The sequence below is a fragment of the Salmo salar genome, chromosome 22, assembly GCF_965601325.2.
Source record: "Salmo salar chromosome 22, fSalSal1, whole genome shotgun sequence".
Lineage (NCBI taxonomy): Eukaryota > Metazoa > Chordata > Actinopteri > Salmoniformes > Salmonidae > Salmo > Salmo salar.
In genome coordinates, this window is record NC_138312.1 from 6186746 (window position 1) to 6212165 (window position 25420).

Sequence of the window (25420 nt, forward strand, 5' to 3'; positions counted from 1 at the left end):
ATTGGGTTTAATTATTTATTTACTAAATACCTAACTAATCACACAGAATTACAAATACACCGAATACAAATGATGTCATACAGAAAACGTCCTGGTGGACGGAACCTGTATGAAAGCTGGTTACACAAAGGAAAGGGGGTTGGGCTTGAATGAAAGAGCGGGAAGATTTAGGAACAGAGAAACAGCAGCTAGGCTATCGTAAATACATTATCTTATGCATTCTAAATTACCGCCCATTTGGAAAAGGAAAATGCAATAAATATTTACTCTGAGCTGCGCTTCGGTAGATTGGTCGTAGATGCTGGCCGGGTTGGCCAACAGATCTTCCTGTAAACTCTTAAGAATGTCTCTGGTAGTAAATTGGATACGTGGTGGTATCTTCGTCCGTCTGTTAGACTGGATCCGTCGTCCGTCCTTTCCTAGCCCACGTCTACAGCGGCTAGGAAGTATCAGTATGTAGTGAATAAGCTCAAAGTTCATACCATTCGCCACCAAAGCTCACGCCGAGGTTGGCTTAGTTCTGTACTTGACATGTGTGTCCTTCTAACGTAGAGGCTGCAGACCTCACGTGCTGGAACAACCTGGTTATCTTTTCGTCAAAGGCTTATATAGTGGAGAGGGGGGGAAGGATGTGTTTTATCGTTTATAACCCCTCCTCTTCACAGGGGTGGGCCACTGATCAAGCAGGGCACTTTCCTTATGAAAACCCAATTCTCTCATTTGGAAACTAAAATTACATTTAATCTCCTAACAAACAATTTCAATATCAAACATTTCAATTGCATAACAATTCCATGTTACTCTGATAACTAGAAAGTGTATACTTTCTCAGGTACCGTTTATGTCATCCTGTCATCAGTCATAATGTCTCAGATGACAAGCGAACTGACATACATACTCATTACGTTCTCAAGCATATTTCCAACTGGTTTTATTACCAAAATATGGTTCCTTTTCCCCATTTGTTTGATGTTCCCAGACTCTCTATATTTAACACAGGCTATTCAAGTCCTTCAGTAGGGTCAGAGTGGGGAAGGGAGAAAGGTATTTATGGGGGGGGGGGGGGTCATAAACCTTACCCACAGGCCAACGTCATGACAGTCCCCCCACGTTGGGTTCAATCTTGCGATTAAACTGCATGTTGTAAACCAACATAAAAATGAACGTGGGTTGTCCTGGTTGTGGATCATTGTTGTGGTCCCCATCTGGCGGTCGACCCGGGTAGGGTGTCTGCAAATGAAGAAGTCCGCTCCAAGGCTGGGCAGTAGATGTCCAGTTGGTGGTTGCTATTGCAGTCCCCCCTCTGGTGGTCGACCCGGGTAGGGTCTCCGCAAATGAAGATGTCCGTTCCATGGCTCGGCAGCGGATGTCCGGATTGGGATCGCCGTTCCGGACCCGTCGTCTGGTCGTCCAGACTGGAATATCTGGGCAGTAACTTAGGCAGATGTTAACAACGCACACACACTCATGAAATATATCATTACATTTCCTCCCAAACGAGCGGCGTTGTGGCACTAACTGATGGTTGTATGGGGGAGTTGTTTATGGCTCTATCACTTTCTATGTGCCGAAGAAAATGAAACAAAATGAATGAAAGCATAAACAATACAAAATATAGTTATGCCACCTTAATCATCTAATTGGACTGTATTCTATCTACGTCCATGGTCTTGGCAAAATGACCCTATCATGGCATTGTCTAATGTCAAATCTAGGGCTTTCCTAATTTGCGGGGTGGCGCTTAGGGTACTATCCTAAGTTGACAACTATATGATAAGTCTACAGCTGTAAGGCAGTAGTTTTGGGCAGTCTACAGGGATGACCTATGGACTTCTGGTTAGAAAACTGGTGAGTGCTGTAGAGTCAAAGGCCTAGAAGTAAATGTTCAATTTTACTAAGGCTGGTATTTTGCTTGGACCCTTAAGTGATCCTAGCATAAATCGTAATTGAATGTTCCGTTGTGCATGTGCGTTTATGCTTACACAATCGCGCATGTCAAGGGAAGAAAACCAAGTATCCTGGCAGATTACAACTTGTTCAGAATGAGTCTGACGTAGTCAGGTAATTTTCAGGTGAATGCCTGGAGGTCAGTCAGAATTGGTGTCAAGGGAGTCTGTAGTAGTTTTCTACAAGTCACGGTGTCTTCCACTATTGTAGTGGCGGTAGGTATGAAGTCTATTTCATAGCTATGTTATCCACGGAGGAGCTAACCTCACGACGGAAGTACTCTAAGTATTAGACCAGTCGTACGTGGTGTGATCATGGTTCATGACTTCTAATAACTTTTCTCCTGAACGGAGGGTTCTATTTATTAGTGGCATGTGTTAACCATTGGAAGAGTGCAATGGAGATTCCCTTCCCCGTGTTGCACTCTGAGTGACTCCTATGTCGCTATTATCAATAGCAATTTAACTTGTGAGGTTACTAATCCTCTTACTGAGTGTTGCTGGACTGACTGTGGTATTGGTACTGGTATTCAAGGGGTCCAGTTGTCCTACCGATTTATTCTGAAATATTATCTACCGGAACACATGATTGGAGCATTTTACTAGTTGTATTGTAGTTGAACCTACACATGGCAAGGAATGATTATTGTTGCCATTTGTTTTGGAGGTGGACAAGTCCATTGGACTTCCTTTACGACCAGTGTGGTACACCTCAGTACTATCTTAGACGTGTTCTAAGATAATCCCCGTCTCGGGGCCGGTCTGCTCCTCACTGTTCTCATAGGGGAGTTTACAACTAGATTTGATTTATGCTCTGGCGGCCTCGTACGGTGTTGTCCGTAGTCTCGACCCCCCCACCGGCCTCGATGAGGCTCATCATGGGTCTGGGCTACTATTCCCCCCCTTTGTGTCTCGGGACCCCCCCACCAGCGGGTGGTGTTGGTGTCCGAGGCGCAAACGAAAAGGTTGGACCCTATGTACGAGTTGTAAGTGGCCGCGTTATTATGAGAATGGCTGTAACCTTTCAACCAAATCTCCTGGTGTTTGTGCTTCAACACCCTCAGTGGCTGTCGAGGTCTGTCAGTCACCACCGCGTCCGCGTGTGGCAACCTCTTCAGTACCTGCAAACTGAGACGAGGATATCGGTCAGTGATATTGCAAAGTGTTTCACCAGTGGGAGTCATCGGGTCAGTTGCTGGACTGACGCCATTAGTGTCATTGTAAGGGGTGACAGTCCCCAACAAAGCAGAAGGTGTATCATCGGAAGCAGAGTGTACTCTGCGCATCAATGTTTTTCTTGCTGAGACGGCCGCAGTGCTTGCGGCAGTGTCCGAAGGGCAAGAGAAGTTCATCTCAACTACCGTATTGCACGACTGCAAGGAGGAGGGAAGTTGCTCATTCACAGAGACAGCTGGCTCGAAATCATGAAAAGAATGGTCAATCAGATTGGCTGATGGAATGTGTCGAGATATCGTAATATCTCCTTGGATCGGATTCTGCACCAAGAGGTTTCTAAACGTCTTTTTCCCAAGGGGTGCTTTCGACAGATACCCCTCGTGAAGGACTGCGTTGCACCTAGCGTTAGGGGAAGACAGTGTGGTCAGTGGAGAAGGCACTGTGGCCTGTGACCATACCTGGTTGGTTTTCCAATCCATCAACGGGAGTAACCGATCCATCAAGTCTGCTCCAAGTAGCAGGGTTACAGTTTCGAGGCTGGTAACATACACAGGGTGAACGAGCGATACGTCCTGGAAGTGTAGTTTCAGCATGACTCTCAATGTGAGAGGCGAGGTAGTCTGAGTGACCCCTCGAAGTTTAGTGTCGCATCGTTCCACTTTTAAACAACGTTTAGTTGGCTTCAAAGCCCTTTTTAGATCAAACAATGTTTGAGAGATGAGTGATATTGTCGCACCCGAATCAATTAGCGCATGACAAGCTAAGCAGTCCTCCAGGACTGTTTCCAGGTATGGCCGTTTAGATTCGTGGTTAGTGGACATATTCCCCACAAAGTGGAGTGGTCGTTCGCAACGACGTGATGTGCCATGTCTGTTCAAGATGGAAGCAGATTGACTTTTCCGATTTTGAGTGGGCTTGGCTTTAACGAAGCGTTTGACCTTTTTCTTCGCAACTTTTGTATCAGAGTCTATAGACAGAGCCCGGGGGCTTGTTTCTTGATCAAGCGGGCCCTGGATAGGGTCTTGAATGAGAGCGGGAGAAATTTGAACTTTAACGTCCTTGCTATGGGTGTTAATTCCTGCGGACCTGGTGTCCGGTAATTCCCCGTCTAGTCCTTGTGACTTATCTTTTACCCTTTTCTCAAATTGTTCTCGCTTAAGTTCTTCCCATAGTGGGACTTCTGGAGAACATTGTTCTACGTTTTGATCGTCCTTCAACCCTTTGTTACCCTTGTGCTCTGACACTTTTTGTGGGTTGGGTGCAGGAACGTAGCGAACGGGTCGTTTGTAGCGGTAGTCATGTTGATGGCTATGTACTTTACAGTTATTTCGACCGCGGAGGTTATTGGAATCATGGTTTCGTGGTAGAAACTGTTGTTGTGCGTCATCTCGACGCTCCAATACCTGATAATGCATCCTCTAACTGGAGTGAGTGCTCCTGGTCAAACTTCAAAACCGAGTGGTCAGGGCTCTTAGAGTTGCGAGCTTTTGATGCCTCAAAAGCTGTGCTTGCAAGCTCTCTGAGTTGTAAGATAGGCAAGCCAACGTGGGCTGCAGGGCCCAAGTAGGTAATGAAGGTGGGATACATGTTCGACAGAAACATTTGTTTGAATGGTAAAAGCTCCTCCATTCCTGTTTCCGTGAGTAGGCCAAAGTAAGCTGAACGAATCCTATGATAGAAAGCTTGTGGGTGTTCGTTCCGAGCTTGTTTGACCGTGTTAGCCAGTGAGCTATCGTGTTTGCGAGTCACAGAACCACTGAATTCTAATTTCAAAGCTGTGGCAAGTTTAGCGTAGTCATTTAGCACGTGTTGCTGTTGTAGGCGAATGAACCTCGTCACGTGTCTATTCGACGTTCGCTTCAATAGGTAAACCCTGTCAGAACCCGTAGCATTCGGGTAGCCACCCAACGCGTCCTCTATGTCAGCTAGGAACGTCTCAATTTCGTTTGGCTGACCTGGAACGGGGTCAAAGGTGGAGAAATTCTTGACGAGTTTGTCAAGGTATTCCGCGCCAAGCGGGCGGAGAGGGTTGGCTTCATCCTGTGGAGAAATTGGGACCGACAGGCCAAGAGGAGAAGCCAAGCTTTGGCTTTGTTGGCCAAGAGGCTCCATATTACTCAGTGCCGAATGGCCAAGAGGAGAAGACTGAGGGACACATGATGGAGGCAATGTCTGAAACCTATCGTCTTCACTCCTTTGAGTACCGGACTCCGGTTGCTTGGATGGGTAGTCATGCTGTAGAGCGTGACCATTCTGGACTTCCTCCAGATGGTACCTAAGGGTGGTCTTCTGCTGCATTGCAGAGTCCACTTGAGCGCTTAGAGTACCAATTTTGGACACGTGAGTGTCACACCTGCTCCTTTCGGTCTCAAACTTATCTGTCATGGTTTGCAGATAGAGGTCTCGAGTACGGAGCGAGAGATTCAGTGATGAGATTTCCTTTGCTTGCTTAGAAATCAATATTTCCATCCTCATCACCTGAGTTCTCTCATCATTCATTTGGTCAGCGACTTCAATAAGTTCTGCTGATTTGTCATCCAACTTTGTCATTGTGTTCAACTGATCGTCTTTGGTCTGCAGAATTTGGAGTAGAACATTGTTACCTTGAGTAACGTTCAACAAAACTGCCTGCATGTTATCAAATTGCGCGTTCCTGTTTGTAGATAACTCGACAGATTTATCTAGTTTGGCGTGGACTACATCGCATTTAGTTTTGGCTAAATCGAGTTGTTCCTGCAGATGACAATTTTGTTGGAGAGTTTGTGCTCGTTCATCGTCATAAGTATTTGCAATTACTTTTAATTGTTCCGATTTCAAACGCAGTTCCTCGACTAGCAGAATGTTTTCATTTCCTGCTTTTGTCAATAGTTGCTCAGTTCTCTCCACCTGTGCCCTCATGTTAGCCATGTCTTGCACGTGCTTCAGCTGTGCACTGTGGTATTGGACCGATGCCAACCTTTGATGGCGATACATAAGTGCTAAAGTGGAGAGAACAGTCACAAAGCCTGTGTTTGATGGTTGATTTTGGAGAGCGTTCGCAATTTCGGCTGTTGTTTTTCTAATGGCATAATTAGGGTTGGTATCACTGCTGAGGTCAGAGATCAATCCTTTTATGGGTGGAGGTTCACTAATTAGCGGAGGAGTGGTGACCACCTCCTTTGGTAGCTTGCACATTATTAGAAAAATTTAGAGGAAAAATGTTCCTATTTTTTTTCAATGTTTGGGTTTGGAATTCATTGGAAGCTGCAAAGACAAGTTGAATCTATTCATAGATGTTGACGAACCATTAGTACTGTACCAGTAATGTGAAAGTTGGACGTGAATGAATTTGCAAAAGCAAATTGAATGAATTAATCAATGCCAATGATTAATCCTACCTGGGTAGGCTATCTGGGTATTAAACTTGAATTAACCTGAGGTTGCTTCATCCAGGTTAATATGGGAAGTTTAAAAGTGTCTCATTTGATTGCAAGAACATTAAGGTATGTTCAACAATTTAACTTATTAAATTGAATGAGATGATAATCCATACAATCTCCATTGATTGGATATCATAAGTGTAAACAGTAGATCAAATGTTGGGAACACTCCCCACTATGGTACACTTCTTCCTTGGGCCGAAGCCACATGGGATTCCCGCTGGGGCGGGACTTCTGTCAGTACTGGATTACTGAATGGGTTTTGCAAAAACCACATTTTACTGATTGATCCATTTTAATGATAAATCAAACCTGTATAGGCTATTTGGGATTTAAACTTTAATTAACCTGAGAGGTTTATTCATCTAGGTTAACCTCTTACATCTAGACGTTCCGCTAGCGGAACACCTGCTCCAATATCCAATGATAGGCGTGGCGCGAATTACAAATTCCTCAAAAATACAAAAACTTCAATTTTTCAAACATATGACTATTTCACAGCATTTTAAAGACAAGACTCTCCTTTATCTAACCACACTGTCCGATTTCAAAAAAGGCTTTACAGCGAAAGCAAAACATTAGATTATGTCAGCAGAGTACCCAGCCAGAAATAATCAGACACCCATTTTTCAAGCTAGCATATAATGTCACAAAAACCCAGAAGACAGCTAAATGCAGCACTAACCTTTGATCTTCATCAGATGACACACCTAGGACATTATGTTATACAATACATGCATGTTTTGTTCAATCAAGTTCATATTTATTTTAAAAAAACTGCTTTTTACATTAGCATGTGACGTTCAGAACTAGCATACCCCCCGCAAACTTCCGGGGAATTTACTAACAATTTACTAAATTACTCACGATAAACGTTCACAAAAAGCATAACAATTATTTTAAGAATTATAGATACAGAACTCCTCTATGCACTCGATATGTCCGATTTTAAAATAGCTTTTTGGTGAAAGCACATTTTGCAATATTCTAAGTACATAGCCCAGCCATCACGGGCTAGCTATTTAGACACCCGGCAAGTTTAGCCTTCACCAAAATCAGATTTACTATTACAAAAGTTTGATTACCTTTTGTTGTCTTCGTCAGAATGCACTCCCAGGACTGCTACTTCAATAACAAATGTTGGTTTGGTCCAAAATAATCCATCGTTATATCCGAATAGCGGCGTTTTGTTCGTGCGTTCCAGAAACTATCCAAAATGGTAAATCAGGGTCGTGCGCATGGCGCATTTCGTGACAAAAAAATTCTAAATATTCCATTACCGTACTTCGAAGCATGTCAACCGCTGTTTAAAATCAATTTTTATGCAATTTATCTCGTAAAAAAGCGATAATATTCCGACCGGGAATCTCCTTTTCGGCAAACAGAGGAAAAAACACAAAGACGGGGGCGGCCAGGGCACGCGCCTAAGCCCACAGTCCCTTGATCGGCCACTTGAGAAAGGCGATAATGTGTTTCAGCCTGGGGCTGAAATGACGACATTCAGGTTTTTCCCGGGCTCTGATAGCCTATTGGAGCCGTGGGAAGTGTCACGTTACCGCAGAGATCCTTTGTAATTGAATGAGATGTCAAAGAAAGACAATAAATGGTCAGACAGGCCACTTCCTGTAAAGGAATCTCTCAGGTTTTGACCTGCCATTTGAGTTCTGTTATACTCACAGACACCATTCAAACAGTTTTAGAAACTTTGGAGTGTTTTCTATCCAAAGCCAATAATTATATGCATATTCTAGTTACTGGGCAGGAGTAGTAACCAGATTAAATCGGGTACGTTTTTTATCCAGCCGTGAAAATACTGCCCCCTAGCCATAACAGGTTAATGTGGAAAATTTAAAAAGTGTCTCATTTGATTGCAAGAACATTAAGGTTTGTTCAACAATTTAATTTATTAAATTGAATGAGATGATAATCCATACAATCTCCATTGATTGGCTATCATAAATGTAAACAGTAGATTAAATGTTGGGAACACTCCCCACTATGGTACACTTCTTCCTTGGGCCGAAGCCACATGGGATTCCCGCTGGGGCGGGACTTCTGTCAGTACTGGATTACTGAATGGGTTTTTCAAAAACCAAATTTTACTGGTTGATCAATTTTAATGATAAATCAAACCTCTATAGGCTATTTGGGATTTAAACTTTAATTAACCTGAGAGGTTTATTCATCTAGGTTAATGTGAAAAAAAGATTACAATGTCTCATTTAGAAAACTCATCAATTTGGATGTTATTTAAAAGTTCCACTTGAGAATGTAAATCTGGCAATTTCCCTTATTAGTTCAATTGAATAAGACATCGATATCCGTCTGGATATCACGAGTAACGACTTGAGTGTCACCTGACTAATTATTATTGAAGGAAAGTACTGGTGACTCTTCAGAGGTCCCTGCTGGCACACGCTGAAATCCAACTCAAGTCGGATGAATTACAATGTGGCACAAACAAAATGGCTGTTTTCCCTTTTGTTAGCTTAGCATCTCGAGCAAGCTAATGCTACTTGATGCCTGAAAAATGCTCAACATAGGATTCCCTTGGCAAGGGAAAGGTTTTACTTATAACGTATTATGTTCAAACCCTTTTCGGCGATATTTGACGATGTTTTAACCGGAACTCGCGGCAAACAACAAAATGCACCGTGGTCTACTCGCATCGAAACGTGAGAGAGGAGGAGAGATACTTATCGCTGGTCAAGCTAATCTCTCCTAAATTTCAATCGGCTGGCTCTTTGTCCTCGCTCGAGAAATTAATAATGACCTAGCCAACACGCGTCTGAAACGCGAGAGGCAGAAATAGCCCAGCGTTTGGCCAAACGCGCTATTTCTCAGATAGCTTTATCAGCCATCATACATACATGTATAGTTTATGCTACCCACTGACTACGTCAGAGCACAACACGGAGGCGATTCTCCAGAGCACACACGCACCAATAATTCCGGTCTACAATTCCCCACAATGTAATCAGAAACTTGGTATATTATGTAATCTGCTTTTCAATTTTATATATGCTGAATCAAAATGAAAGCGTCATCCTATTTTAGATTCCTCGCACGGGGGCTCCAATATGTGATATTATCAAATTGACCCAACGTGCGTCTTAGTTTAAGAGTCCTCACAGGGGGCGCCAATATGTCGTGTCTTTGGCTATGCCGGATTAAGTGATATGACATGCTAACTTATAAAATGATTTCTCTGTAATTAATATTACCTGATTAAGCGAATCATGTAATTAACTAGAAAGTCGGGGCACCACGGAAGAACGTTTATAGAGCTGTTATCTTCCGAATAAACTCTTAAAATACTTAGTAATATTTTACATCATAGCAGTCAATATTAACCCTTATCTTATTTTCAGTCTCATAATGAAAGGTGTAAATTCTTGGCTATCTTCACGAACCCTGGCTAACAAGTTGAATCAGCAATACAAAATTGGGTTTAATTATTTATTTACTAAATACCTAACTAATCACACAGAATTACAAATACACCGAATACAAATGATGTCATACAGAAAACGTCCTGGTGGACGGAACCTGTATGAAAGCTGGTTACACAAAGGAATTGGGGTTGGGCTTGAATGAAAGAGCGGGAAGATTTAGGAACAGAGAAACAGCAGCTAGGCTATCGTAAATATATTATCTTATGCATTCTAAATTACCGCCCATTTGGAAGAGGAAAATGCAATAAATATTCACTCTGAGCTGCGCTTCGGTAGATTGGTCGTAGATACTGGCCGGGTTGGCCAACAGATCTTCCTGTCCTCGGAAGAATGTCTCTGGTGGTAAATTGGATACGTGGTGGTATCTTCGTCCGTCTGTTAGACTGGATCCGTCGTCCGTCCTTTCCTAGCCCACGTCTACAGCGGCTAGGAAGTATCACTTCTGTAGTGAATAAGCTCAAAGTTCATACCATTCGCCACCAAAGCTCACGCCGAGGTTGGCTTAGTTCTGTACTTGACATGTGTGTCCTTCGAAAGTAGAGGCTGCAGACCTCACGTGCTGGAACAACGTGGTTATCTTTTCGTCAAAGGCTTATATAGTGGAGAGGGGGGAAGGATGTGTTTCATCGTTTATAACCCCTCCTATTCACAGGGGTGGCCACTGATCAAGCAGGGCACTTTCCTTATGAAAACCCAATTCTCTCATTTGGAAACTAAAATTACATTTAATCTCCTAACAAACAATTTCAATTGCATAACAATTCCATGTTACTCTGATAACTAGAGAGTGTATACTTTCTCAGGTACCGTTTATGTCATCCTGTCATCAGTCATAATGTCTCAGATGACAAGCGAACTGACATACATACTCATTACGTTCTCAAGCATATTTCCAACTGGTTTTATTACCAAAATATGGTTCCTTTTCCCCATTTGTTTGATGTTCCCAGACTCTCTATATTTAACACAGGCTATTCAAGTCCTTCAGTAGGGTCAGAGAGGGGAAGGGAGAAAGGTATTTATGGGGGGGGGGGGGGTCATAAACCTTACCCACAGGCCAACGTCATGACACCTGGTTGACACAGACATGCTCAGGAAAGGGATATCACAACTTAAGCCTTCTACCTGCCTTCTCAATCCTATCCCCACCATCACCTTCAGTACAGCTTCAAATGGCATACTGTGGCAAATGTGAACCCTTTGGAAATACCTGGATATCTGCATAAATTGGTCATAAAATTTGATCTGATCTTCAAAACTTTTTAAGTTATGGTTATTGTTTGATATGTTATATCATGACAAACAGTATGGCTAAGGTTAACGTTAACAAGGACCCTAGGAACTGTCATGTGTCAATAAGTCAATAATGCCTTCAGGGTTAACGTCAGGGACTTCAAGTTAGTTACGTTAGACTAGCTAACGTAACATTAGCTAAGTTGGCAGACAACTTTAGGTTTGGCCAACTAACGTTACATGGACAATAAAAGTGCCCTACAGTTGTCCGGTAACACGAACAATAAAGGGAGACAGACAGTTAACATTGTCAAGTTACAAACAGTAACCAGCTAAAAGTTCAAAAATAGTCAAGATAATTGTTTAGTTAGCTAGCTATGCTGGCTAGTCAACGGTCTTTCGGGGTTGCGAGACGTTCTTCAGAACACACTAGCAAGCTGCAGGGGTCACGTGAGTGGCCGTTGGAACTGCCTTGTTGTAACGTTAGCTCGGCTAAATTGTAAAGAGCAAACTTAAATCTAGGTTACTTAAAATGATTGCTACAATTAACTTACTAGCCCTGTTCGCTCACCAAATATATCTTAATGTATCTAACTTATCTCTAAGCTAGCTGTAGCTCTCATCCAGCTGCACAGAGGTGTCCTCAACACATTAATACAAGTCTAGCATAGCTCTTCGGTGTCTTTAACTTAGAGCTGAGACACGCATATTTAAATACTGAGTAAAAGGTCATGTGGTCAACTAAAATGAGCACCAATCATAATCACCATTTCACCGGTTTACGCACCAATAGAATTAACTGTAAATATTTTTAACGCTGTTCTGCGATTCCACGAAAATCAGCTGATGCATTTTAGTTTACAATTGACAAGTTTGTACAAGAATAAAGTGAATATACTGACTAAAACAATTATGTCATTTTTTGGGGAAATACTCAATCCTCGTTTCTTCAATTATATATTTAGTTATTAATTAGAACTACATCAGTCTAGTATTGGTGCTATACGTTCAGTGAAGTATTATCTGCATGCACAGAGTAGAAATTGTCCACCATCCTTAGAGACACACACAAAGAAAGATACCATAGAGATGGGTGTAAACTACATTCATTGACATTTAATTTTCCTGTTGTTGCCCTTCTTAGATAACCAGTGACCAATCTTGCATTGTTTTGTTGATTTAAAGTAATGTTGAACATTCCAGCGTTGATTGTATCATTTGATTTTCTTTGCAGATATCCAGTCTATATAGTGAAAGTGTCCAGGTAAAATGTCCAGTTACAGGAGTGAACATAGAAAAATTCAGAGGGGAGTCAGGATCTGTTGAAAGGGAAGCCATGATTGTTATGGCATAAGCAATTTTGTGCAAGTGGCTCTTCCAATGCAGGAGTCAAATAGTAGGGTTGACACAGCTGATGTTTGCACACTAAGTGGTAGTGCGGGTGGGGTTAACGAGAGCTTCACTGAGAGCACAGAGGAGAGCATTGATGAAAGTACAGACGAGGAGGATGATATCAGAAAGCTCATTTCAGATTAGGCTCTTAGGATACAAATTCCACATTCGTCATTAGCTGAACTACTCAAGATTCTATTCACGAAAATACCCAAATGAGGTCTACCAAAAGATTTACAGACTTTGTTGAAAACAAAACCAGTGGTGGAAACTAAATAAGTCTCTGGGGGAACTTATTTCCATGCTGGCATTAAACATGGTGTGCTGTCCCACCTTACAACATCTGTTCATACAAGGTTATCCTGTTAGGGCTAGGGGGCAGTATTGACACGGCTGGATAAAAAATGTACCCGATTTAATCTGGTTACTACTCCTGCCCAGTAACTAGAATATGCATATAATTATTGGCTTTGGATAGAAAACACCCTAAAGTTTCTAAAACTGTTTGAATGGTGTCTGTGAGTATAACAGAACTCATATGGCAGGCAAAAACCTGAGAAGATTTCATGCAGGAAGTGGCCTGACTGACAAGGTGTCGTTCTTCTTGTCTCTGTTTATTGAAGAGTGAGGATCTTAGCTGTCCCGTGACACTTCCTACGGCTGCCATAGGCTCTCAGAAGGCGGCAAAATGCTGAATCGTGGCTTTGCAGGCTCTGGCTGAAACAAAGTAGCGCGTTTGGGTAGTGGCTGGTTACAGTACTGTGAGACTCAGGCTCGTGCCCGCGTCGACCGAAAGCTTTGTTTTCTTTCCTCTGTTTAGCTAAATGGACATTCCCGGTCGGAATATTATCGCTTTTTTACGAGAAAAATGGCATAAAAATTGATTTTAAACAGCGGTTGACATGCTTCGAAGTACGGTAATGGAATATTTAGATTTCTTTTGTCACGAATTGCGCCATGTGCGTGACCCTGATTTACCATTTCGGATAGTTTCTGGAACGCACGAACAAAACGCCGCTATTCGGATATAACTATGGATTATTTTGGACCAAACCAACATTTGTTATTGAAGTAGCAGTCCTGGGAGTGCATTCTGACGAAGACAACAAAAGGTAATCAAACTTTTGTAATAGTAAATCTGATATTGGTGAGTGCTAAACTTGCCGGGTGTCTAAATAGCTAGCCCGTGATGGCTGGGCTATGTACTTAGAATATTGCAAAATGTGCTTTCACCAAAAAGCTATTTTAAAATCGAACATATCGAGTGCATAGAGGAGTTCTGTATCTATAATTCTTAAAATAATTGTTATGCTTTTTGTGAACGTTTATCGTGAGTAATTTAGTAAATTGTTAGTAAATTCCCCGGAAGTTTGCGGGGGGTATGCTAGTTCTGAACGTCACATGCTAATGTAAAAAGCAGTTTTTTGAAATAAATATGAACTTGATTGAACAAAACATGCATGTATTGTATAACATAATGTCCTAGGTGTGTCATCTGATGAAGATCAAAGGTTAGTGCTGCATTTAGCTGTGGTTTGGGTTTATGTGACATTATATGCTAGCTTGAAAAATGGGTGTGTGATTATTTCTGGCTGGGTACTCTGCTGACATAATCTAATGTTTTGCTTTCGCTGTAAAGCCTTTTTGAAATCGGACAGTGTGGTTAGATTAACGAGAGTCTTGTCTTTAAATAGCTGTAAAATAGTCATATGTTTGAGAAATTGAAGTAATAGGATTTTTAAGGTATTTGAAAATCGCGCCACTGGATTACACTGGCTGTTGCGTAGGTGGGACGAATTCGTCCCGCCTAGCCCAAAGAGGTTATCTGAGTCAGTGTCCCTCCAAATCAATATTGATGGCCTTCCTCTATACAAGAGCTCAAATGCTCAATTCTGATCTATCTTAGGGCTAGTAGAAAACTACAAAAGGTGTGGTCCAGACAAACAAGTCACCATTTGTCATTGGGATGTCCTTTTTTGGAGAAGAAACCAAGCAGTCTTGATTTTTTTGCATGACTTTGTTCAGGAAATGCAGCAGCTGGAAACTGAAGGTGTTTCTTTTGGAGACAGAAATCTTAAAGTCCAAATCTCTGGCTTTATTTTTAAAACACCAGCAAGGGTCTTTGTCAGAAATGCAAAAAGTCATAATGGCTACTATGGCTGTGACAATAATAATCAGATGTTTGTGACTGACGCTGTCTGCTCTGTGGTCCTGGAGTGGGCCCATTCTTCCAGACTTGCCTGCCACCCAGGCTCCCATCGGACCCTGGCCTTAGTGCGACACTGCTTTTGGTGGCCTACGATGGTTCCGGATGTCGCCGTGTCTGTCTCCGCCTGCACGGTCTGTGCTCAGAATAAGACCCTCGGCAAGCTCCGGCTGGTCTTCAGCAACCACTGCTTGTCCTTCACCGTTCCTGGTCCCACATATCCCTGGATTTTGTCACGGATCTCCCCCCGTCTGAGGGCAACACTGCCATCCTGACTGTGGTCGACCGGTTTTCCAAGGACGCTCACTTCATTGCTCTCCCCAAACTACCCTCGGCCAAGGAGACGGCTCAGCTCATGGTGCAGCATGTCTTCCAGATCCATGGACTACTCATGGACATGGTCTCCGACCGGGGATCTCAGTTCTCGTTCCGGTTCTGCAAGGTGTTATGCACACTCATTGGGTCGTCAGCCAGCCTGTCCTCTGGGTTCCACCCCCAGTCCAACGGCCAGTCGGAGCAAGCCAACCAGGATCTTGAGACTACTCTGCGCTGCCTGGTCTCTGCCAACCCCACCTCCTGGAGCCAGCAGCTGGTGTGGGTCGAGTACGCCCGCAACACCCTTCCCTGCTCTACCCAGGCCTATCGCCGTTTGAGTGTTCCCTGGGGTATCAACCCCCACTATTCCCCGAGCAGGAGGAAGAGGGTCGGCGTACCTTCTGCCCAGATGTTTATCCGTCGCTGTCGTCGTACCTAGGGGACAGCCCGGTTGGCCCTCCTCAAGACCACCTCCAAGTATCATCTACAAGCGGATCGCCATCGGACCCCATCTCCCCGGTATTGTCTCGGGCAGAAGGTATGGCTATGCACCCAGGATCTGCCCCTCTGGGTGGAATCCCGCAAACTCTCCCCCCGGTTTATTGGCCCATTTCCCATCTCCAAGATTATTAGCCCCTCTGTTGTTCGTCTTCTGTTGCCCCGTACCCTCCATATACATCCCAGAGTCAAACCTATGTCTCACAGCCCTTTGTCTCCTGTTTCCAGGCCCACCCCTCTCCTCTGTCTCATCGACGGTCAACTAGCTTACACTATGAGGCGTCTCCTGAAGGTTCGACCTTGGGGCAGGGGGTTCCAGTACCCGGTTGACTGGGAGGGTTATGGCCTGGAGGAGAGGTGCTGGGTCCCCGCCAGGGACATCCTGGACCCAGGCTTCATCGCAGATTTTCAACACCGGCACACCGGTCAACCAGATATGCACCCAGGTAGAACACCAGGTGGCGCCCCTAGAGGGGGGGGGGGGGGGGGGGGGGGGGTACTGTCACACCCTGATCTGTTTCACCTGTTCTTGTGATTTTTCTCCACCCCCCCTCCAGGTGTCACCCATCTTCCCCATTATCCCCTGTGTATTTATGCCTGTGTTCTGTTTGTCCGTTGCCAGTTCGTCTTGTTTGTCAAGTCAACCAGCGTTTTTGTTATCAGCTCCTGCTTTTCCCAGTCTTTTTTTCCCTCCTGGTTTTGACCCTTGCCTGTCCTGACTCTGAGCCCGCCTGCCTGACCACTCAGCCTGCCCCTGACCCTGCCTGCCGAACTGTACCTTTGCCCCACCTCTGGATTGTTGACCTCTGCCTACCCTGACCCTGTCTGCCGACCTGTACCGTTGCCCCAATTCTGGTTTACTGACCCCTGCCTGCCTTGACCTGTCTATTGCCTGCCCCTGTTGGAATATTAAACCATTGTCAATTTGACGTGTCTGCATCTGGGTCTTAACTTGATTCCTGATACTGGTTTTGTTTGTGGACCACTGTAGTTGCCTGTATGGGAAGGAAAACATAACATGCATTGCCTAACCCATCTCAGTCATGAAGCACAAGCATTTGGTGTTCTTGACAATATCTCTTGCTTCCCCTTATAGAATTTTATTGGCCAGTTAAAAAGGATAAGAAAACCAAAAGCCTTTAGAGCAGGATAGATACGGAGGCTATCAGAAAGAAAGGCCATGAGAGCAACACAGTCAGATGCAGAGAAAGCAGCATGACAATAGCCCAGTCCCAAATGGTCTAACAGTGAAAGAGCAGTACAAAAAAAATGCAGTTCACTCACTTCTCCATGCAGATGTCCACTGGGAATAACTGTGTCCAGTTGAGGAACAAGGAGGTTGTCCTATTACAAAACCTGCTGATGGAGGAACATGGAAACACTGTACAAAATATTTAGGAACAAGACAGACCTTTTCACATATCCCCTGCCATCATCTCTGCTTGATATTTTCCATCTCTCTGGATTTTTTATTTTACCAGGTAAGTTGACTGAGAACACATTTACAGCAACAACCTGGGGAATAGTTTCAGGGGATGAATGAGCCAATTGTAAGCTGGGGATGATTAGGTGGCAGTAATGGTATGAGGGCCAGATTGGGAATTTAGCCAGGAGACAAGGGTTAACACCCCTACTCTTACAATAAGTGCAATGGGATCTTTAATGACCTCAGAGTCAGGACACCTATTTAACATCCCATCTGAAAGACAGCACCCTACACAGGGCAGTGTCCTGGGGCATTGGGATATTTTTTAGACCAGAGGAAAGAGTGCCTCCTACTGTCCCTTCAACACCACTTCCAGCAGCATCTGGTCTCCCATCCAGGGACTGACCAGGATCAACCCTGCTTAGCTTCAGAAGCAAGCCAGCAGTGGGATGCAGGGTGGTATGCTGCTGAATTGAAGGATGAAGTTCTTTCACTCGAGCCACAAATGTTCTACAGAAGTTTGTTCTACCCCCGTACAAAGAGGGCTTTGCTAGGATGCCGTTAGTCTGAAGGATGCAAAGCAGCAATATTTTTTTCTGTTTCCATTACAGAAAATGTAATATTTACTTGAAGGGATTTTCTTCAACTCCTACAATTAGATGTTACTATTGTGAAATGTTTGTGTAAACTAATCTAATTGAGTGCCCTTATTTGCTTTTTTGTTCATAGTACCATGTTTGTGGTTCATTTCCCAAATGAAGATGACAGTTTAGCTGTCATCTCAGAAACCTGGTGCATCAAGGACAAATGTTATTGGCCTCTATACAAGAGCCAAGAGGGGTTAAGGAAAGCAGTGATGTTGCACGAACAGCCGAACATTGACACTTGGGAGGCGTATTCAATTAAATTACTGAAGACAAAGAGTACTTTAAATGAATATAATTATACTAAATGTCTTGTTTGCAGACATTTACAGATGAACTGATAAGCTCCTGTTTCGTGATGTTTTCAGATTCATATGAGAAAGCCCATGAGTGCCTTGTTCGGGCAGAAAAAGGCTCAAGCCTGGGAACGGTGCCAGAGTCTCACCAGATTTAGTGTTTGAAATAAAATAAATCTACACTACTACTCTGAAAACGTCATGCTTGCTGTCATTCCCAGGCAAAATCCTACATTTTATCAGACCGACTCTGAGGAGTCTGATGCTGATCATAACCAGCACCCATCAGCGCCAAAGACCCCCAAAAAAGGGTTGATTCCACACAAAAAAGTATGAAAGATTTCAGTTCCTGGCAATGAATTGTTCATACAAAATATAAGTCTAATTTTCACAATCTGCATTTCATTTGCAACAGTATCTTCTAGCCCCTCTTTGTCACTCTCTGCTGGGGGTAAGTACCTCTTATGTACTGAATGTAATGAAGTATCTGTAACGGCTGTCGTTGGGTAGAGGACCAAGGTGCAGTGGGTTGCGTGCTCATCATATTAATTTATTAAATAAATGTGAACACGGGAAAAACAAACAAAAAGAACGACAGAAGACAGTTTAACAGGCGATACTTACTACAGCAGTGCTAAAGACAACTACCCACAATTAACAACCCCAAACACATACCTATATAGGACTCTCAGAGGAAAATAGAAACACCTGCCTCCAATTGAGAGTCCACACCCAAACCTAAACTAGAGAGAACGTAGAAAATACAACCTAGAACATACCCAACACCAGAACACACCCTAAACACAACCAACCACCCCGAACCAACCAAAACAAATACCCTCTGCCACGTCCTGACCAAACTACAATACATATAATACCTAAACTGGTCAGGACGTGACAGTACCCCCCCTAAAGGTGCAGACCCTGGATGCACCTCAAAATAAAAATAATAAACTCCTAACTAAAGGGAGGGAAGGGAGGGTGGCTGCCGTCACCTGTGCTACACCCCCCCCCCCCTCCCCAACCCACCTATACTGGAGGTGGCTCAGGTTCTGGCCTACTGTCCTCCAGACTGTAGGCAGGCTTTCTTGACTCTGGACCGTAGGCAGATTCACTCGGTTCCGGGCCGTAGGCAGACTCACACAGTTCAAAGTTATAGTAAACTTCATTCTGATCCGGACAGCGGGCTGGCTCACCTGCTGCCGGACACTCGGGACGAGGCACTGTTGCCGGACACTCGGGCCTGGTCTGACGGCTAGTGCGGGGAGCGGGAACAGGCTGAGTTGGACTGGGCTGACGCACAGGAAGGTGCTGGTACTGGACGTGCCAGCCTGGAGACACGCACCTCAGGGCTAATGCGAGGAGCAGGAACCGGCCGTGTTGGAGTGGGCTGACGCACAGGAAGCCTGATGCGTGGTGCTGGTACTGGATGTGCCACTCGGTTCCGGGCCGTAGGCAGACTCACACAGTTCAAAGTTATAGTAAACTTCATTCTGATCCGGACAGCGGGCTGGCTCACCTGGTGCCGGACAGCAGGCCGGCTCACCTGGTGCCGGACACTCGGGACGAGGCACTGTTGCCGGACACTCGGGCCTGGTCTGACGGCTAGTGCGGGGAGCGGGAACAGGCTGAGTTGGACTGGGCTGACGCACAGGAAGCCTGATGCGTGGTGCTGGTACTGGACGTGCCAGCCTGGAGACACGCACCTCAGGGCTAATGCGGGGAGCAGGAACCGGCCGTGTTGGAGTGGGCTGACGCACAGGAAGCCTGATGCGTGGTGCTGGTACTGGATGTGCCAGCCTGGAGACACGCACCTCAGGGCTAATGAGGGGAGCAGGAACCGGCCGTGTTGGAGTGGGCTGACGCACAGGAAGCCTGATGCGTGGTGCTGGTACTGGATGTGCCAGCCTGGAGACACGCACCTCAGGGCTAATGCGGGGAGCAGGAAACACTGGACCGTAGAGGCGCACTGGCGGTCTCGAGCGCAGGACTGGCATTACCCCTACTGGCTGGATGCCCACTTTCCCCTGGCACATGCGGGGCGCTGGTACTGCGCATACCGGCCTGGAAATACCCGGCCTCGTCACAGCACCCATCACCCCAAAGCACGGGACCTGTCCAGTCAATGGTTGTTTGGAAAAAAACAGGGATTCGGCTTGGGACTTAATCCTCGCCCAGCCAACCTACCCGTGTGCCCCCCCCAAAATAAATTATCGGGGTTGCCTCTCCGGCTTCCTCGCCAGCCGTGTTCCCCAGTAGCGAATCCGGTCCTCCCCAGACTTCCTCCATGGGCCCTCTCCGGCCAGAATCTCCTCCCAAGTCCATGACTCACGATATTCCACCTGTTGTTCCCTCCTCCTCTGCCTGGTCCGTGTTTGGTGGGTAGTTCTGTCACGACTGTCGTTGGGTAGAGAGGACCAAGGCGCAGCGGGTTGCGTGCTCATTATATTAATTTATTAAATAAATGTGAACACGGGAAAAACAATAAACAAAAAGAACGACAGAAGACAGTTTAACAGGCTATACTTACTACAGCAGTGCTAAAGACAACTACCCACAATTAACAACCCCAAACACATACCTATATATAGGACTCTCAGAGGAAAATAGAAACACCTGCCTCCAATTGAGAGTCCACACCCAAACCTAAACATAGAAAAACTAAACAGAACATAGAAAATACAACCTAGAACATACCCAACACCCAGAACTAACAAATCACACACCCTAAACACAACCAACCACCCCGAACCAACCAAAACAAATACCCTCTACCACATCCTGACCAAACTACAATACAAATAATACCTAAACTGGTCAGGACGTGACAATATCACATAACATTAAGCTTAAGAACTAATAATGTAATGTGTTTTTTGAAGGAATGCTGAAATAGTTTGGCTGTGAACTCAGATGTATAGGACAAATAACTATGCTTAACTTTGATCTGAACAGGTCCTCTTCGTAGCAGGGGCCAGCTGCTCACCAGTCTGAAGGTACCTGATATTGCCCATCATTATCTGAGGTGTAAAGGGAGAAATTATCTACAATGTTAATCTTTTAAAAAAAAAATAAACACACATCTTCTGTCAGCAAGTTACTATGGGTGTGTTCCACTATAATTATTGCTTTCATGCAACGATTATCAACACAAACCTGTAACGGTCGTCGTATGAAAGGGACCAAGGCGCAGCTGGTTGAGTGCTCATCTTAACTTTAATAGAACACGTAACAAACAAAACAAGAAAACGAATCAAACGAACAGTGTTGTAGGCTCACACACAGCAGTACAACAACAACTTTCCACAAAACACACCCCTCTATATAGGACCTTCAATCAGAGGTAACGAGGAACAGCTGCCTCTAATTGAAGGCCAAATCAATAAACTAAACATAGAACTAAAAAGACTAGAACATAGAAATATACTAACATAGAACATTGCCCAAAAAACCCCAGAACACTTAAAACAAACACCCCTCTACATAAACACGTACCCCGAACCACATAAAACAAATACCCCCCTGCCACGTCCTGACCAAACTACAATAACAAATGACCCCTTACTGGTCAGAATGTGACAAAACCATTTGGTAGATTTAATTCAAAAAATGTAAACTCAGCAAAAAAAGAAACTTCCCTTTTTCAGGACCCTGTCTTTCAAAGATAATTCGCAAAAATCAAAATAACTTCATAGATCTTCATTGTAAAGGGTTTAAACACTGTTTCCCATGATTGTTCAATGAACCATAAACAATTAATGAGCATGTCCCTGTGGAAAGATCGATAAGACATTAACAGCTTTCAGACGGTAGGCAATTAAGGTCACAGTTATGAAAACTTAGGACACTAAAGAGGCCTTTCTACTGACTCTGAAAAACACCAAAATAAAGATGCCCAGAGTGCCTGCTCATCTGCGTGAACGTGCCTTAGGCATGCTGCAAGGAGGCATGAGGACTGCAGATGTGGCCAGGGCAATACATTGCAATGTCGGTACTGTGAGATGCCTAAGACAGCGCTACAGGGAGACAGGATGGACAGCTGATCATCCTCACAGTGGCAGACCACGTGTAACAACACCTGCACAGGATCGGTACATCCGCAGGGACAGCTAGAGCTGTCCGAGTTACACCAGGAACGCACAATCCCTCCATCAGTGCTCAGACTGTCCTCAATAGGCTGAGAGAGGCTGGACTGAGGGCTTGTAGGCCTGTTGTAGGCAGGTGCTCACCAGACATCACCGGCAACAACGTCACCTATAGGCACAAACTCACCGTCGCTGGACCAAACAGGACTGGCAAAAAATGCTCTTCACTGACGAGTCGCGGTTTTGTCTCACCAAGGGTGATGGTCGGATTTGCGTTTATCATCTAAGGAATGAGGCTGCAAAAGGGTTTTCTAGTCTTTTAAAATGATACGGTGAATGCACCAATTTGTAAGTCGCTCTGGATAAGAGCGTCTGCTAAATGACTTAAATGTAAATGTAAATAAACTTTGATAGGCTAACACAACGTGCCATTGGAAAATAGGAGTGATGGTTGCTGATAATGGGCCTCTGTACGCCTATGTAGATATTCAATAAAAATATCTGGTGATTTGCATAAAGTTGGGAAATGCAGAACTTTTTCACCGCCTCCCACGCCACGTTCGCGCTGCCCAATGGTCCCCTGCCCACTCCGCTTCTCACCGCTTTCCTTCCATTGAAAATTAATGGAAAGCGGTGTTTCACCGCGCGGTGCATCCAGTAATGTACACCGGCCGCTAGAGTACACGAGCAGTGACACATGCCCGTCTCCTCTCTCTCTTTTGCAGGTGAGAGAGACACCCGCAATATAAAATCTACAGGGGCTTGAAGAGGAGGACATGCAGCTCCTCCAAACATAACATCTCTTCACCTTACAGGCGAGAAGAAAGGGACATCCTGTCTATGATCGCATCACCGGCGGGACCGGGATAGAGATTTTAGCTTTAAGTCTATATGGATCGGGTTGATCGCTTCCATCGCTCGAGAGCCCATTCTAGAATAGTCTGTGCAGTAATAGTGGATGCGAGTCGCGCGCAGTGACACTGATTATATAAACAAAACGAGGAAAGCAGAAAGATTGCACTGTTTTAGACGACTGAGGCTGAAACAAATTAAATAAAAAGCAGCCTATATGAACGATAAAATTAACAATGGAGTTTGAGACTTGAGCTTGCTGCATTTGCTAAAGGTAGGCCTTCGTTATGATAAACAAATGCATAAGATGATATTTGTAAATCTGCCAGGCTATGCTCAATTGATGTAGTGTACAGATAACAAATTACGCACTATTTAAGCACAAGAAACGGTATGTCATTTGAACCAAGTTCGTGTAAATCACATTTCCATGTAAATAAATCAGTTGTAGCCTAATTTATATAGATAGACATATAGGCTATTCAATGGTGATGCACTTAGCGCATGGGTCCCGTAGATGTGAAGTGAATTGGTGCCATATCGGAGGCTGTAGGCTATGCACCGGTGCCATTAAGGAGGTCGATACAATGCACCGCCCAGCCTTTACTGCATGGGGACTTTCTCCGCTTGTCTACTAGCAGTTGCTGTTACGGAGGGGAACAGGGTCTTTGAGAGAAAAATCAGTGGCATGAAATGATTTAGTGATTACTCTGAGATTTGACAGTTTACATACAATGGACAGGTTTCTCCCTCCAATTCAGCCAATCTGATTTGAAGCATCCAAAATGGTTAATTTGAATGTCTGGCTGAGACTGTTGTGGTGGGTCTCTTCTGTTGTGTATCTTCTGTTGTAACAGAACACATAAAAAAGGAACATGGTTAGACCTATACATAATATGCTGGACATGTTTATGCCTGAAATATTTTATTTTTGTGTTCCTGCCTCTGATCTTTTTGGTTTTGCATGCCGGGTAGAGGTCCCATGAATTATCAGTTAGTTTTACAAACATGGGATATACCAAGAGAATGGGAAGCACTGCATGTAACTTCAGTCAACTGGTAAATAATGTTTGCAACAACGTGCGCTATCATTGGTCCTGAAGTTAACTTGGACAAAAGGTGTTTCCAGTTAGGTATGACGTCTGCTTCCCTTTGAGCGCAGACGTCAATTCAACGTCTAGTTTTGACTTACATTTGGTTGAGTTGTCAACATGAATTCAACGTGAAATCAACAAAACATTTCACAATTTCACAGTTGGGTGGGGGGAAAAAATACGAAATTCCCTTATCATGATTACTTTTTAAAATCCAATCAGTTTTCCACATAATTTCATTTTTGTTGTTGAAATGACTTGGAAACAACGTTGATTCAACCAGTTTTTGCCCAGTGAGTTGTGTCCAGGTAATGGAGCGATCCAGGTCTACAGAAATGAGTGAATGAGTAGGCCTATTATTTGAGACACTGACCTTCAGATTCCAAGGCTCTCTCAGAACAGAGGGTAGGTAAAATGCCAGTGAAAAGGAGCTTCATTTACAAGATTCATCCAAATCATAGTTCTGTCCTTTAGTCATGTGATTCTCAAATCATTTTACAATTTTATTTGTTACATGCTTCGTAAACAAAAGGTGTAGACTGAGTAAAATGGGAATTTACTGGCCCTTGCCAACAATGCAGAACCCCCCCCAAAAAACAAATAATAATAAGATTTAAAAGAAAAAAAAATACACAATGAGCAATGATAGCTTGGTTATGTAATGAGTACGATGGGAGACAGAGTGCTGGTTTCAAGCTCAGGGCGCAGCCGGTGTTCATTAGTAAAGGACCATAGGAGGAGGCAGGTAGCTGGGTCCATGGGAAGGCAGAAGGTCACACACGGGTGGCTCTTGACGGCCTATGAAGTTGAGCAGGGGGCCACCCACGGGGACGTAGAGCTGGGCGGTCAGGGTGGTTACGGTGGAAAGCCAGGATCATGGCTGGGCCGAAGATGTCCTGGGACCGTTTTTCGGGTCCGTACCTCTCCCAATCCACCAGGTAGTGGATGCAACCACCCAGGCACTTGGAGTCAAGGAGGGCTGGGATGGAATAAGCGGGTGCACCGCCGATGTCAAACGGGGGGGGGGGGGGGGGGGGGGGGGGGTGCACCAAGGTGTGCAACTGGAGGATGGAGAGGGCTGTACCTCACAGGCTTGAGAAGGGACACATGGAAGGATGAGGAGATCCGGTAATGGTGGGGCAACTGGAGACGTAAGGTTACGGGATTGATGCGGTGTGTTATTTTGAAGGGACCAATGAACCAGGAACTGAACGTTTTGCAGGGGTCACGAAGCCGGATGTCCCGGGTAGAGAGCCACACACGGGACAGGAAAGAAGGGACACATGGAAGGATGAGGAGATCCGGTAATGGTGGGGCAACTGGAGACGGTAGGTGACAGGATTGATGCGGTGTGTTATTTTGAAGGGACCAATGAACCAGGGA

General features: G+C 44.5%; 1 protein-coding gene across 2 annotated transcripts in view; it reads left to right on the forward strand.

The window, feature by feature from the left end:
• Positions 1-22730: 22730 nt before the first annotated feature.
• LOC106582660 (mitogen-activated protein kinase kinase kinase 12) overlaps positions 22731-25420 on the forward strand; it is a 64547-nt gene continuing 61857 nt past the window's right edge. Inside the window, exon 1 of one of the 2 annotated variants that reach the window (XM_014165922.3) lies at positions 22731-23217. The gene's annotated coding sequence lies outside the window, so the exon portion shown is untranslated. The remainder of the gene's footprint in view (positions 23218-25420) is intronic. The other variant, XM_014165919.3, reaches the window with a different exon arrangement.